The following is a 14,772-nucleotide window of genomic DNA, read 5'->3' as shown; positions in this document are numbered from 1 at the left end:
ACAACCCTAGTAACCCTGTCACTGAATCAAAACACACCACCAGTAACCCTGTCACTGTATCAGAACACACCCCTAGTAACCGTGTCACTGAATCAGAACACACCCCTAGTAACCGTGTCACTGAATCAGAACACACCCCTAGTAACCCTGTCACTGAATCAGAACACACCCCTAGTAACCGTGTCACTGAATCAGAACACAGCCCTAGTAAGCCACTGAATCAGAACACACCCCTAGTAACCCTGTCACTGAATCAGAATACACCCCTAGTAACTGTGTCACTGAATCAGAACACACCCCTAGTAACCGTGTCACTGAATCAGAACACACCCCTAGTAACCCTGTCACTGAATCAGATACACCCCTAGTAACCCAGTCACTGAATCAGACCACACCCCTAGTAACCCTGTCACTGAATCAGAACACACCCCTAGTAACCCTGTCACTGAATCAGAATACACCCCTAGTAACCCTGTCACTGAATCAGAATACACTGCTAGTAACCCTGTCACTGAATCAGAACACAGCCCTAGTAACCCTGTCACTGAATCAGTCTACACCCCTAGTAACCGTGTCACTGAATCAGAACACACCCCTAGTAACCCTGTCACTGAATCAGAACACACCCCTAGTAACCCTGTCACTGAATCACTCTACAACCCTAGTAACCCTGTCACTGAATCAGCCCACACCACCAGTAACCCTGTCACTGAATCAGAATACACCCCTAGTAACCCTGTCACTGAATCAGAATACACTGCTAGTAACCCTGTCACTGAATCAGAATACACCCCTAGTAACCCTGTCACTGAATCAGTCTACACCCCTAGTAACCGTGTCACTGAATCAGAACACACCCCTAGTAACCCTGTCACTGAATCAGAACACACCCCTAGTAACCCTGTCACTGAATCAGTCTACACCCCTAGTAACCGTGTCACTGAATCAGAATACACCCCTAGTAACCCAGTCACTGAATCAGTCTACACCCCTAGTAACACTGTCACTGAATCAGAACACACCCCTAGTAACCCTGTCACTGAATCAGTCTACACCCCTAGTAACCCTGTCACTGAATCAGAATACACCCCTAGTAACACTGTCACTGAATCAGAACACACCCCTAGTAACCCTGTCACTGAATCAGAACACACCCCTAGTAACCCAGTCACTGAATCAGAATACACCCCTAGTAACCGTGTCACTGAATCAGTCTACACCCCTAGTAACCGTGTCACTGAATCAGAATACACCCCTAGTAACCCTGTCACTGAATCAGAACACACCCCTAGTAACCCTGTCACTGAATCAGAACACACCCCTAGTAACCGTGTCACTGAATCAGAACACAGCCCTAGTAAGCCACTGAATCAGAACACACCCCTAGTAACCCTGTCACTGAATCAGAACAGAGCCCTAGTAACCCTAACCCTATCACAGGGCTTTGGAGAGACCCTCTGACCCACTGATTGGTCCCAAACAGTCATCATTTTGGATCGAGGTCCTTCTTCAGGACTCAACCTCTCAGCCAGTAACATTGACTGTTTTTTCCATCGATACTGCCTGACTTGCTGAGTTCCTCCAGCATTTTGTGTGTGACTCTTCCTTCTTATTTCCTGCCTCATATTCTCTCAGATACTCATGCCCGTTAACTCCCCTTTGATTCTTGTTTCTGTTTGCCTACACTAGAGACCACTTGACCGACGTCATTCGGATGTGGAAGAAGCTGAATTACCCAAGGTCAATCCACACAGTCCCATCCCAACATGACAGAGACGACTCCTGGCATCAGGAACATCTCGATGTCCCAGTATCCAGGAGGCGGCAGCACTGACTGTGACAACACTATCCGTCTATGCACTGACTTCTTCCCTTACTTCTTACTTTTTCCTGTGATAACCATTGGGGATTTTAACACGAAAGTGGATTGGAATTACAGGGAAGTTACTAGCATTGGCTGGTTGGCAGAAAACAGAGAGTGAGAATAAAGGGATCCTATTCTGGCTGGCTGCCAGTTACCAGTGGAGTTCCACAGGGGTCGGTGTTGGGACCGCTGTTTTTTATGATGTATGTCAATGATTTGGACTATGGGATTAATGGATTTGTGGCTAGATTTGTCGATGATACAAAGATAGGTGGAGGAGTGGGTAGTGTTGAGGAAACAGAGAGCCTGCAGAGAGACTTAGATAGTTTAGAGGAATGGGCAAAGAAGTGGCAAATGAAATACAATGTTTGAAAGTGTATGGTCATGCACATTTTTGGAAAAAATTAACGAGCAGACTATTATTTAGATGGGGAGAGAATTCAAACTGCAGAGATGCAAATGGACTTGGGAGTCCTTGTGCAGGATACCCTAAAGGTTAACCTCCAGGTTGAGTCAGTTGTGAAGAAGGCAAATGCAATGTTGACAATCATTTCTAGAGGCATAGAATATAAGAACAGGGATGTGATGTTGAGGCTCTATAAGGCACTCGTGAGACCACACAGAGTATCGTGTGCAATTTTGGGCTCCTTATCTTAGAAAGGATATACTGATCAATTGGAGAGGGTCCAGAGAAGATTCACGAGAATTATTCCAGGAATGAAAGGGTTACCTTATGAGAAACTTCTGGCAGCTCTTGGGCTGTATTCCCTGGAGTTCAGGAGAATGGGGTGGGGATCTCATAGAAACATTCCGAATGTTAAAAGGCCTGAACAGATTAGAAATGGCAAAGTTATTTCCCATGGTAGGGGATTCTAGGACAAGAGGGCACGACTTCAGGATTGAAGGATGTCCTTTTAGAACTGAGATGTGGAGAAATTACTTTAGTCAGAGGCTGGTAAATCTGTAGAATTTGTTGCCGGGAGTGACTGTGGAGGCCAAGTCACTGGATGCATTAAGACAGAGATAGATAGGTTCTTGATTAGCCAGGGTGTCAAAGGGTATAGGGAGAAGGCAAAGGAGTGGGGATGACTGGAAGAATTGGATCAGCCCATGATTAAATGGCGGAGCAGACTCCATGAGCCAAATGGCCTACTTCTGCTCCTATATCCTATGGTCTTGTGGTCTTACTGATGATAATGTGCTAAATTGGATCGGCAAATCTAGGGATGATGCCATGATTGGAGTTGTAGTGGACAATGAGAAAGGCTATCAAAGGTTGCAGCAGGATCTGGACGAGGTGGTTTGAGGAACAGCAGATGATATTTATTGCAGACAGGTGTGAGTTGCTGCACTCTGGCAGGACAACCCAGGGTAAGACATCGACTCTGAGCAGTAGGTGCTGAGTATTGTTCCACAGGTCGGTGTTGGAAACATTTCTTCCCATATTACTGTATATATCAATGAGTTGGATGATGGAATTGAAGGCATTGTGGCCATGTTTGTGGATGATACAAAGATAGGTGGAGGAAGCAGGGTGTCTGTAGAAGGACTTAAAAAGACTGGGAGAATGTGCAAAGAAGAGGCAGATGGAATATAGTGTAAGAAAGTGTATGGTCATGCATATTCCATAAAGGTTAACTTGCAGGTTGACTCTATGTTGAGGAAGGCAAATGCAGTGTTGGTATTCATTTTGAGAGGATGAGAATATAAATTAATGTATAAAAAACATTAAAACATACAGTATAACACAAATGCCCTTAATGGAAAATTCTTCAAAAAGTAGTGGACTCAGCTCAGTCCATCACAGATAAAGCTCTTCCCACCATTGAGCACATCTACACAGAGTGCTGTCACAGGAAAGCAGCATCCATCATCAGGGACCCCCACCACCCAGGTCGTGCTCTGTTCTCGGTGTTGCCATCAGTGAGAAGGTACAGGAGCCTAAGGAACCACACCACCAGGTTCATGAACAGTTATTACCTTTCAAACATCAGGATCTTGAAGCAAGGGGAATAACTTCACACAATTTCACTGAAATAGAGTCATAGAGTCATAGAAATGTTCCCACAAACTGTGGACACACTTTCAAAGACATTTTATCTCATGTTCTCAATACTTCGTTGTCTTTGGATTTTCAGAAGGCCTTTGTCAAGATGCCATACATGAGGCTGTTTAACAAACTGCAAGCTCCTGGTATTACAGGGAAGATTCTAGCATGGATAAAGTAGTGGCTGATTGGCAGGAGGTAAAGACTGGGAATAAAGGGAGTCTTTTCTTGCTGGCTGCCAGTAACTATTGGTGTTTCACAGGGGTCTGTGTTGGGACCAATTCTTTTTATGTTATATGTTAATGATTTAGGTGATGGAATTGATGGTTTTGTTGTAAAGTTTGCTGACAATACAAAGATAGGTGGAGGGGCAGGCAGTTTTGAGTAAGTAAAGAGGCTACTGAAGAACTTTGACAGATTAGGAGAATGGTCAAATAAATGTGAGATGGAATACAGTGTCAAGAAGTTAATGGTCATGTACTTTGGTACAAGAAATGAAAGGGTTGACTATTTTCTAAATGCAGAGAAAATACAAAAACTGAGTTGGAAAGGGACTTGGGAGTCCTTGTGCAGGATTCCCTAAAGGTTAATTTGCAGGTTGAGTCTGCTGTGAGGAAGGCAAATGTAACGTTTACATTCATTCAAGAGGACTAGAATATAAAAGACAGGATGTAATATTGAAACTTTATAAAACAATGGAGAGGCCTCACTTGAGCCCTTTTGGGCCCCTTATCTTAGAAAGGATGTGCTGAAACTGGAGAAGGTTCAAAGGAGATTATTTCAGGATTGAATGGCTTGCCAAATGAACAGTATCTGATGGCTCTGGACCTCTATTCACTGGAATTCAGAAGAATGTGGGGTGACCTCACTGAAACCTATCAAATGGACAAAAGCCTTGATAGAGAAGATGTGGAGAGGATGTTTCCTCTGGTGGGAGTGCCTAAGACCAGAAGAATAGAGGGGCGTCCTTTTACAACTGAGATGAGGAGGAATTTCTTTAGACAGAATGTGGTGAATCTATGGAACTCATTGCCACAGATGGCTGTGGAGGCCAAGTATTGATGGATATTTAAGGCAGAAGTTGATAGATTCTTGACTGGTCAGGGCATGAACGAATATGGAGGGAAGGCAGGAGACAGGGGCTGAGAGAGAAACTGGATCACCCATGATGAAATGGCGGAGCAGATTCGATGGGTCAAAAGGCCTAATTATGCTCTTATATCTTAATGGTTTTAATTGCTTATTCATTGATTGTTATTATTTCTTTATTTTTGCAGCTTGTTGTCTTTAGCACACTGGTTGAATGCCCAATTGATGCGGTCTTTCATTGATTCTGTGATGGTTATTATTCTAAAATGGATTTATTGAATATGCCCAGGAGAAAATGAACCTCGGGGTTGTATATGGTGCCATACGTGTACTTCAATAATAAATTTACTTTGAACTTTGAAAAACGAGGGTGTAATGCTGAAGCTTTATAAGGCATTGGTCAGACCACACTGGGAATATTGAGAGCAGGTTAGCCCCTGAGCTGAGAAAAGATGTGTTGGCTTTGGAGAGGATCCAGAAGACCTTCATGGGAATGATCCTGGGAATAAAAGGGTTAGCATAGGAGGAACATATATGGCTAAACTTACTGAAGGTTGGAACAATGAGGGTGGAACCTCATTGAATCCTACTGAATATTGAAAGGCCTAGCTCAGGGGTTCCCAACCTGGGGTCCACAGATCTCTTGGTTAATGGTAAAGGTCCATGGCATAAAAATGGTTGGAAAGCCCTGATGGAGAGGATGTTTCCTGTAGTGGAGGAGTCTAGGACCTCGGGGCACTGCCTCAAAATGGAAGGACATCCTTTTAGAAGAGAGATGAGGACATTTGTTAGCCAGAGGATGGTGAATCTGTGGAAGTCAATACTACAGATGCCTATAGAGGATAAGTTATTTGGTATATTTAAATCAGATGTTGATATATTCATGATTAATCAGGGTGTCAAAGATTATGGGGAGAAGGCAGAATGGGACTGAGAGGGATAATAAATCAGCCATGATGGAATGGTGGAGCAGACCATTCTGGATGGGCTGAATGGCCTAATTCTACTCCTATGTCTCATGGTGTTTTGCTTTGTCAAGTTTGTCCTGCATTGATATTTAGGACATGGTGTCCTCAGCTCACTCTGCTTAACCATCTGCACCTAATTATCAAGATTCAATCTAAATCAAGGTAAATGGAACACGGGAAAGTGGGTTACCGTGCCTGTACTCAGATGATGAGCTCACACTCTGGGTGGAGGGACTGGGCAACAGCCACAAAGCAATCTCAAGAACAGCATCTATTCTTCCAGAAGACACACAGACAGAGCTGGACTCACTTTCACCCTCTGGGATGACAGGAAGAACTGCTTAGTCGGGGTGCCCTTTGTTTATTTATTTCTGTTTATTCAGAGTTACAGCACAGAGTAGACCTTTCCGGCCCTCCCAGGCACACCGTTCAACAAACCCTAACAATACTGATGACGTGGGCATCACTGAGTTGTAGCTGAAAGAGGGCCATAGTTGGGAGTTTAACATCAAAGGATATTCTTTGTATCTAAAGGACAGGCAGGAAGACATAGGCAGCGGTGTGGCTCTGTTGGTAAGAGATGGAATAACACATTTAGAAAGAAATGACACAGGGTCAGAGAATGTTGAATTTTTGTGGGTGGAGTTAAGAAGCTGCAAGGGTGAAAAAAACATTAAGGAAATCATATATAGGCCCCCAAATAGTAGCCGAGATGTGGGGTTGAGATCATAAAGGGAGCTGGAAAGGGCATGTAATAAGGGTAATGACACAGTTGTGATGGGGGACTTCAATATGCAGGGGGATTGGGAAAATCAGGTTGGTGTCACATCGCAGGAAAGGGAATTTGTTGAATGCCTACGAGATGGCTTTTTAGAGCATCTTGAGCTTGAGTTTTATAAGAGATTAGTCAAGCCGCACTTGAAGTATTGTCAACAGTTTTGGGCACCTTATCTCAGAAAGGATGTATTATCATTGGAGAGAGTCCAGTGGAGGTTCACAAGGATGATTCCAGGAATGAAGAGGTTAACATATGAGGAGCATTTGGCAACTTTGGGCCTATACTCATTGGAATTTAAAAGAATGTGGGGAGACCTCATTAAAACCTACTGAATGTTGAGAGGACTAGATAAGGTGGATGTGGAGAGGATGTCTCCTATGGTGGGGGTATCTAGTACTAAAGGACACAGCCTCAAAATTGAGGGGCAGCTTTTTAGAACAGGAGTAAGGAAGAATTTTTTTAGCCAAAGAGCGGCGAATCTGTGGAATGCTATGCCACAAACTGCTATGGAGGCCAGGTCCATGGGTATAATTAAAGCAGAAGTTGATAGATTCCAAATTGGTCAGGGTATCAAGGGAGATAGTGAGAGAGCAGGTGTATGGGGTTGAATGGGACCCAGGATCAGCCATGATGAAATGGCGGAGTGAACTCGACCGGCTGAATGACCTAATTCTGCTCCTGTGACTAATGGTCTAACCCCCAATTTAACCCTAACCTAACCACAGGACAATTCACAATGACCAATAGCCCTTCCAGCCCTTTGAGCTGCCCTGTCCAACAAACCCCAAGAACCCCCGACTTAACCCTAACTCACAATGATCGATTGACCTACTAACCAGTATGTCTGTGGACTGTGGGAGGAAACCGGAGCACCTGGAGGAAACCCACATAGTCACAGGGAGAACATACAAACTCCTTATAGACAGCACCAGAACTGAACTCGAAACTCGGACGTCTCGAGTTGTAACTGCATTGTGTTAACTGCTAGGAGAATGGGGTTAAGAGGGCTACTGGCCAGCCAGTAGTGTAGTGGCATCAGCACTGGCCTTGGAGGCAGATGGTCCTGAGTTCGAATTGGGCCTGGTGCCACCATGGGTCCACAGGGTCACCATGAGTCGGCAATGACTCAATGCCACTCAACCACAACAACCGCTATGCTACCACGGCTCCCAGCTTCTCCACGCTGTTCACCCTCTGACTTCTCTCTGCACTAGAGTTTGAGAATCTGTTACTCACTACAAATCACATTATTTACATTTAAATAAAGGAATTAGAAATGGTTACGTTTTCACTTCTGTGATCTGGGATGAACCTAGTGTGATGGAACACATAGTTCCTCTATCTGTTGCCTAAGAGCTTCCAACAAGAAATGAATTGGCAGCCTCTTCATTCCTGGAAGACATTGGCAGAGAGCCCAGAATTGGCCTTATTCAGCTGTAACTGAAAATCAAACACAGGAAGCCTGCAATATCACCGGCTGCCATGCAGTCACGTTTCAGAAACTAGGGCATCTCCATGCACAGTCCATCAGCATCCAACACCAACACTGGCCTGGGTTGAAAGGCTATTGGTTCTCAAGAGATAGATTGCAATTAGATACTTGCAAAGATGTTATTTCCAACAGGCTGCGGTCATACAGGATTACATGTCATTGATATTAATCCGCACTTGACCATTCTACCTCTCAACGTTATAATCCATAAGGACTTGCAGCGAAGACCATTTTGCAGTCTGATCTCTGGAATGTGCCTTAAACCACCACAATAGCAATACACATGAAATTAAGCTTGCAAAATGTTTTTATGAATAGTAATGTAATTCCAAATTAAAATCACAAACAGCACCACAGTTGGTTAAATATTGACAAAGGTTCATGGCTGTGATATCAGTCCCATGGTGAAATAGCCACCCTCGTCATGCCAAGGAAGAGTTTAATTTTCCGTGGATCAGATTGGAAGAGCATCTCTTGTTTAAATGAGCTGCCAATTGACAATGAGTTTGTCCAACACAACCCAGTGAGGACCAACTTCATAGCCTTCCCTTCCTGTTAATTATGTTACATCTTTCACTCAGTCTTGGAACTGGAATTGATTTATTATAGTCACATGTACCGAAACACAGTGAAAACTTGTCTTGTAAACTGTCCATACAGATCAATTAATTTAACAGTGTAATGAGGTAAGTGTCATAGAGCACTACAGCACAGAAATTGGGCTGTTTGGCCCATCTAGCCCATGCCAATCTGTTAACCTGCACAGGACCATAGTCCTCCATACCCCTCCCACCCGTGTACCTATCCAAACTTCTCTTTGCATAAGATCATACAAGATAAAGCAATTAGAATGCAGAATAAAGTGTAGCAGTTACAGAGAAAGTGTAATGCAGGTAGACATTAAGATGAAAGGTCATAATGAGATAGATTGTGAAGTCAAAAATCAGGTCCTTAAGCAAGTAGGTCTACGCTGACCATTGTCACAAATTTCTGCACAAGCATGAGAACCTTGAGGCAGCAAAAATGTTGGTTTTCAAGCAACAATATATCACTTTCTACCAATGACCCTGTGCAGGTCCTGTCTTCTGGAAAATCTTGCCAACTGCTCCAGTACAAAATGCATTAAAATCTTAGACAAATGTTTTCTGTCAATCAAAATCCACACAATGTTCCTCCTTCTTCCAGCTCAATGCAACTTTACATGATAATATTCCAAGCATAGCACCTGCAAGTCCACCATAAATGTTTTTCATTCTTCATCACTCTTGTTGCCTGCCAATACCTAGGAAAGGAGAAGTCTACAGAAATTGGTGGATACAGCCCAGTCCAAAAGCCCTCTCCTCAATTGAGCACATTTACCAAGAGTGCTACCACAAGAAAGGACCCCCACCATCCAGGACATGTTCTCTTCTCAATGGAACAGTGGAGCAGACTCAATGGGCCAGGTGGTCTAATGATGGTCTTGTGGTCTTATGGTCTACTACCATCGGGCAGGAGGTACAGAAGCCTTAGGCCCAACACCACCAGGTTCAGAAACCCCTCAGCCATCAGACTCCTAAACCAGGGTGGATAACTTCACTCATCATAACTGAGAACTAATTCTACAACCTCCAGACTCACTTTCCAGGACTCTACTGAACATCTCATGTTCTCAGTATTATTTATTTATTTACAGTATTTGCACAATTTGTCTTACCTTGCACATTGGTTCTTTGTCAGTCTCTGTTCATGTATGGTCTCCCACAAATTCTATTGTATGTATTTCTTTATTTTCTTGTAAATACCTGTACGGAAATGAATCTCAAGGTGGTACATGCTAACATGTATGTACATATTTTGATAATAAATTTACTTTTAACTTTGACTCTGTTATCATTATTTAAGTACGTTAACTCAAAGTTCAAAGTAAAGTTATTATCAAAGTACACAGATGTCACCATATACAACCCTGAGATTCATTTTCTTGCAGGCATTCACAGTAGAACAAAGAATTACAATGGAGTCAATGAAAAACTAAACAAAAACTGGCAAGTAACCAACATACAAAAGAGGGCAAACAATGTAAATGCAAAAAAACCAATAATGATTATTATAAGAAGAAATAAATAAATAAATAAATAATATTGAGAACATGAGTTGTAAAGTTCTTGAAAGTGAGTCCATAGGTTGTGGATTGGGGTGAGTGAAGTTATCCCCTCTGATTCAATAGCCTGATGGTTGTGGGGTAATAACTGTTCCTGAACCTGGTGGTGTGGATCCTAGGGCTCCTGACCTCCTCCCCAATGGCAGTAGTGAGAAGTGAGCATGGCCTGGGTGATGGGGTCACTAACAATGGATGCTGCTTTCTTGTGGCAGCGCTCCTTGTAGATACGCTCGATGGTGAGCAGGGCTCTGCCTTTGATCGACTGGGCAGCGTCCATCACTCTTTACTGGTTTTTCTGTTCTTGGGCATCAAGCTCAAGCAAGCCTATTAGAGCTTCCAAGCTTTCTTTAATCTGTGGAGTGGGTGTTAGCCGACATGGTAGTCTGTGGCACACCAACTACGTCTTCAAATTGTTTCTTTCATGAGCTTGCTAATTCCAGAATTTGTTTAATTTCCTCTCTTTTTAATGGCAATACTCAGATGAGAATTTCCCCAAAGTGAGAGATATCAGTGATGCTGAAAAGGAAATTATTGCAGAAGTAGCCAAGCTTGGGGAGTGAGAAATGAACAGTCAATGTTCTGGATCAAGACCCCTCATCTCAGCCTGAAATGTGGACTGTGAAAGGAAACCAGAGCACCCGGAGGAAACCCATGCAGTCAGGTGGAGAACATACAAACTCCTTACTGAGGACGCGAGGATTGAGCTCCAAACTCTGACATCCAAGCTGTAACGGTGTTCCGCTAACCACTACGATACTGTGGGGAATAAGAAGCAACTCCATCCTATTAGCTTGAGTTTCTTTAATAAAATAGCACAGAACATGCCTCAGAGAAGTAGCTCTGTGTGTGGAGACGAACGATCCAGTGGTTTCTGCAGACTGACACCACAGGTATCTGTTCAAAGGGATTCCAGTAGCAGTGATGGCATCAAATAGGCTGAGCAGCCAGTCACGCACAAGCATCTGTCTGTCAGCAAAGCTGGAAGCAATCTTTAATTATCTATTTAAGCACCTTATACAAGACTGATCATTGTCATTCTTCATTACATGGGTGTAAAGGAGAATAAAATGATTGTTACTCTGGATCCAACGCAGCAAAAAAAAAACACAATAAGCACAAAGAACACAATATATATAAATATAAAAACAGTCCTGTAAAACACTCTGTACAAGTAACTGTTACGCACATAGACTGATTGTAGGTACATAAAAGTGACCCTAGGTGAATGTAGTGGTGGTGGTGAGGGGGGGTGATAGGGTGGGCTACTGAATGGAGGTGTTGATCAGTCTTACTGTTTTGGGTAAGTAACAGTTTTTGAGTCTGGTGGTCCTGGCATAGTAGCTACAAGGCTTCCTCCCTGATGGGAGTGGGACAAACAGTCCACGAGCAGAGTGGGTGGGGTTCTTCATGATGTTACTGGCCCTTTTCAAGCACTTTTCTGTATATAAGTCTTTGATGGAGGGTAGGCTGGTGCTGATGATGCGTTGGGCATTTTCAACTACTCATTGTCAAGCCTTCCTGTCGGCCACAGTGCAGTTTCTACACCGCGCAGTGATGCACGTTAATAGGATGTTCTCTACAGCACATCTGCAGAAGGATGTGAGTATTGATGTTCCTGTTCAGCATGCTCAGAAAGCAGAGCGGTTGTTGAGGTTTCCTGAAAGAGTGGAATGTGTTCTGGGACCATGTGAGGTTGTGCAGTTCCAGGACTTTGAAACAGCTCACAGTTTCCACTGCAGTGCTGTCTTTAGGGCTGTGAGTGGTGTGAGTTCTCCTGAAGTTAGGGAGTGTTAAATAAAATTCTGAAGTTATCATTATAAGAAGGTATAAACATTTTAAAGACAAAATATTTCACTGAAACATCCCCAAATTTTGTTTTGTTTGCTTCCTCGGGTAAATGCAAGAACTTCGTTTGGCATCAGTTTCAATCACAAGATTCGTGCTTAGAGTTCCATACTGTTCCCACTTTATTCAGTTCACAGTTCTTCAGTCTCCATGGGTTTTCCATGACAATAGGTACTTTATCCCCTGAAGAAAAACCTTCTCCTTATTTTCATTATCTGTAGGCATCTGATCCCAAGAGCATAGAAACCCTCTTACTTCAGCGGTGTAAAGGATACCTGATGTTTCTCTTCATTCAGACACAAAGAAATCCTTTAGAATACTTCCTGCTCCTCACCCACTCTACACAATATCCTTATTGGAGATCTTCACATTGTGTATTTCCATTGATCCTGATTTTAATCTCCTATGGAAGTATGTTGTTATCCTGGCATTTCTCTGCCACAGCCTCGACATCACTACACCAACACAAAATGCTGGAGGCCAGTCAGCATCTATGGAAAAGATTAAATAGTCAATGATTTTCTTGTCTCTATATCATTGGCTCCTTTCAGATGTTAATCACAAGAAATTCTGCAGATGCCGGAAATCCAGAGTAAACAAACACACAAATCTCTTTAGAATTCTCACCTCAAATGTGAATGCTAAACCTTGTCATCTTTCCAGTTAGCAATGTGAAACTCCTCACCACCATCTATCACTGAGCCCATTAACTCTCTGTACAGGTTTACCCCAATTTCACAATGCATTAACAGTTCAGCATGGACTAGATGGGCCAAAGGGCCTCTTTCAGTGCTATAATGCTCTATGACTTAATAGGTTCTATGATGTTTTTCACTGCTTCTATCAAACATGGATACATACTACATTAAACATAAAACGCTACAGGCCTTACAAACCACAATGTTGTGCCAACTTTATAACTACCCTAAAATCAATCTGACCCCTCCCACAATGCCATCCATTTTTCTATTATATATGCATCTACGTAAGAATTTTAAAACCAGACCAGGGTATTCCATGCACCCACCACTCTCTGCGTAAAAAATCTTCCAACATCCCCTGATACTTTCCTCCAATCACCTTAAAAATATGCCCTCTCATATTAACCATATCTTCCTGACTCTTGCATGTCCGTGAAATAGGAGGGGAGAGTAAGATTAAGCTTATTGGAGGTTATTGGTTATCATAAGGGGCATTGATTGGGAAAGGGACAGGGGAGGTGAATCAAGAATTAGAGGGCTTAGGTTAGAGAGGGAATGGATTTAATTGGAACTGCGGGGCAATTTATTTTACAGAGTTTGGTGCTTACACTCAGTGGCCATTTTATTAGGTACACCTGTTCGTAACTACAAATGTCTAATGAGCCAATCATGTGGCAGCATCTCAATGCATAAAAGTATGCAGATATGGTTAAGAGGTTCAGTTGTTGTTCGGATCAAACCATCAATATAGATAACAGACAACAATGGACCCAGCACCAATCCCTGCAGCACTCCGCTAGTCACAGGCCTCCAGTCAGAGAGGCAACCCTCTGCTACCACTCTCTGGCTTCTCCCACAAAGCCAACGCCTAATTCAATTTGCTATGTTATCCTGTATGCCAACTGACTGAACCTTCTTGACCAACCTTCCACAAAGGACCTCATCAAAGGCCTTGCTAAAGTCCACGTAGGCAACATCCACTGCCTTGCCTTCGTCAAATTTCCTGCTTAACCTCAGAAAAGCTCTGCACGACCTACCACAAAGTCATGTTGACTGTCCCTAATCAGCTCACGTTTATCCAAATACTTATATATCCGTTACCGCAGAATACCTTCCAATAACTTTCCCACTGGTTTTCACCATTCCGTTTCTCTTTCAGAGATCCAACATCTGTTTTTTTTTTCTTTGCAATATTTTCGTGGGAGGAAGCGATGGGATGATGGGGTCAGGAGATAAGGGCCCGAGTAGAGTGGTTAGTTGAAGTTGGAGAAATCATTGTTCACAATCACAGGTCTTGTGTAGAAGGGCTCCACCTGGTGGCTGATCATAGCATACATACCGATTTCAATGTTAATGTTGAGAAGCGAGTCTTTCGACAGATTGCAGCCTCAGCATGTCCAACATCAGAAACCCCACCACAGACCGTCTGATCTGAGCTTTTTCACCACGTGGACAAAGGATGCCTTCAAAGCCTTAAAGAAATGTGCAGCTTCTTCCTTGCTTGCTAGAGTTCCACGGGAACGTAGCAGTTAACACGTGGCTACTACAGCTAAGGCCATCGGAGTCCGGAGTTCATTCCCGATATCCTCTATAAGGAGTCTGTAATTTCTCCTCATGACTCCATGGGTTTGCTCCAGGTGCTCTGGTTTCCTCCCAGTATGTCTCTGGACATACTTGTTCATGCTCATTGATTAGGCCTGGGTGATTAATCTCCGGGTCCTGACAGGATATTCCCCAGGACCTTGAGGGAAGTTTGTGTAGAGATAGCAGGAGCTCTGACGGAGATCTTTCAGATGTCATTAGAAACGGGGATTGTGCCGGAGGATTGGCGCATTGCTCATGTGG

General features: G+C 43.3%; 2 long non-coding RNA genes across 2 annotated transcripts in view; both read right to left on the bottom strand.

The window, feature by feature from the left end:
* LOC140714501 (uncharacterized) overlaps positions 1 to 14,772 on the bottom strand; it is a 78,868-nt gene that overhangs the window by 21,869 nt on the left and 42,227 nt on the right. The gene's annotated exons all lie outside the window — the stretch shown is intronic.
* LOC140714500 (uncharacterized) overlaps positions 11,622 to 14,772 on the bottom strand; it is a 44,256-nt gene continuing 41,105 nt past the window's right edge. The window contains exons 2-3 of the long non-coding RNA XR_012095888.1: positions 14,039 to 14,247; positions 11,622 to 12,717 (exon numbers count right to left, since the gene is read on the bottom strand). This is a non-coding gene — a long non-coding RNA (uncharacterized lncRNA). The remainder of the gene's footprint in view (positions 12,718 to 14,038; positions 14,248 to 14,772) is intronic.

This window comes from Hemitrygon akajei, chromosome 21, assembly GCF_048418815.1.
Source record: "Hemitrygon akajei chromosome 21, sHemAka1.3, whole genome shotgun sequence".
Taxonomy (NCBI): domain Eukaryota; kingdom Metazoa; phylum Chordata; class Chondrichthyes; order Myliobatiformes; family Dasyatidae; genus Hemitrygon; species Hemitrygon akajei.
The sequence above is the reverse complement of the archived record's forward strand: the minus strand, read 5'-3'. Positions and strand labels throughout refer to the sequence as shown.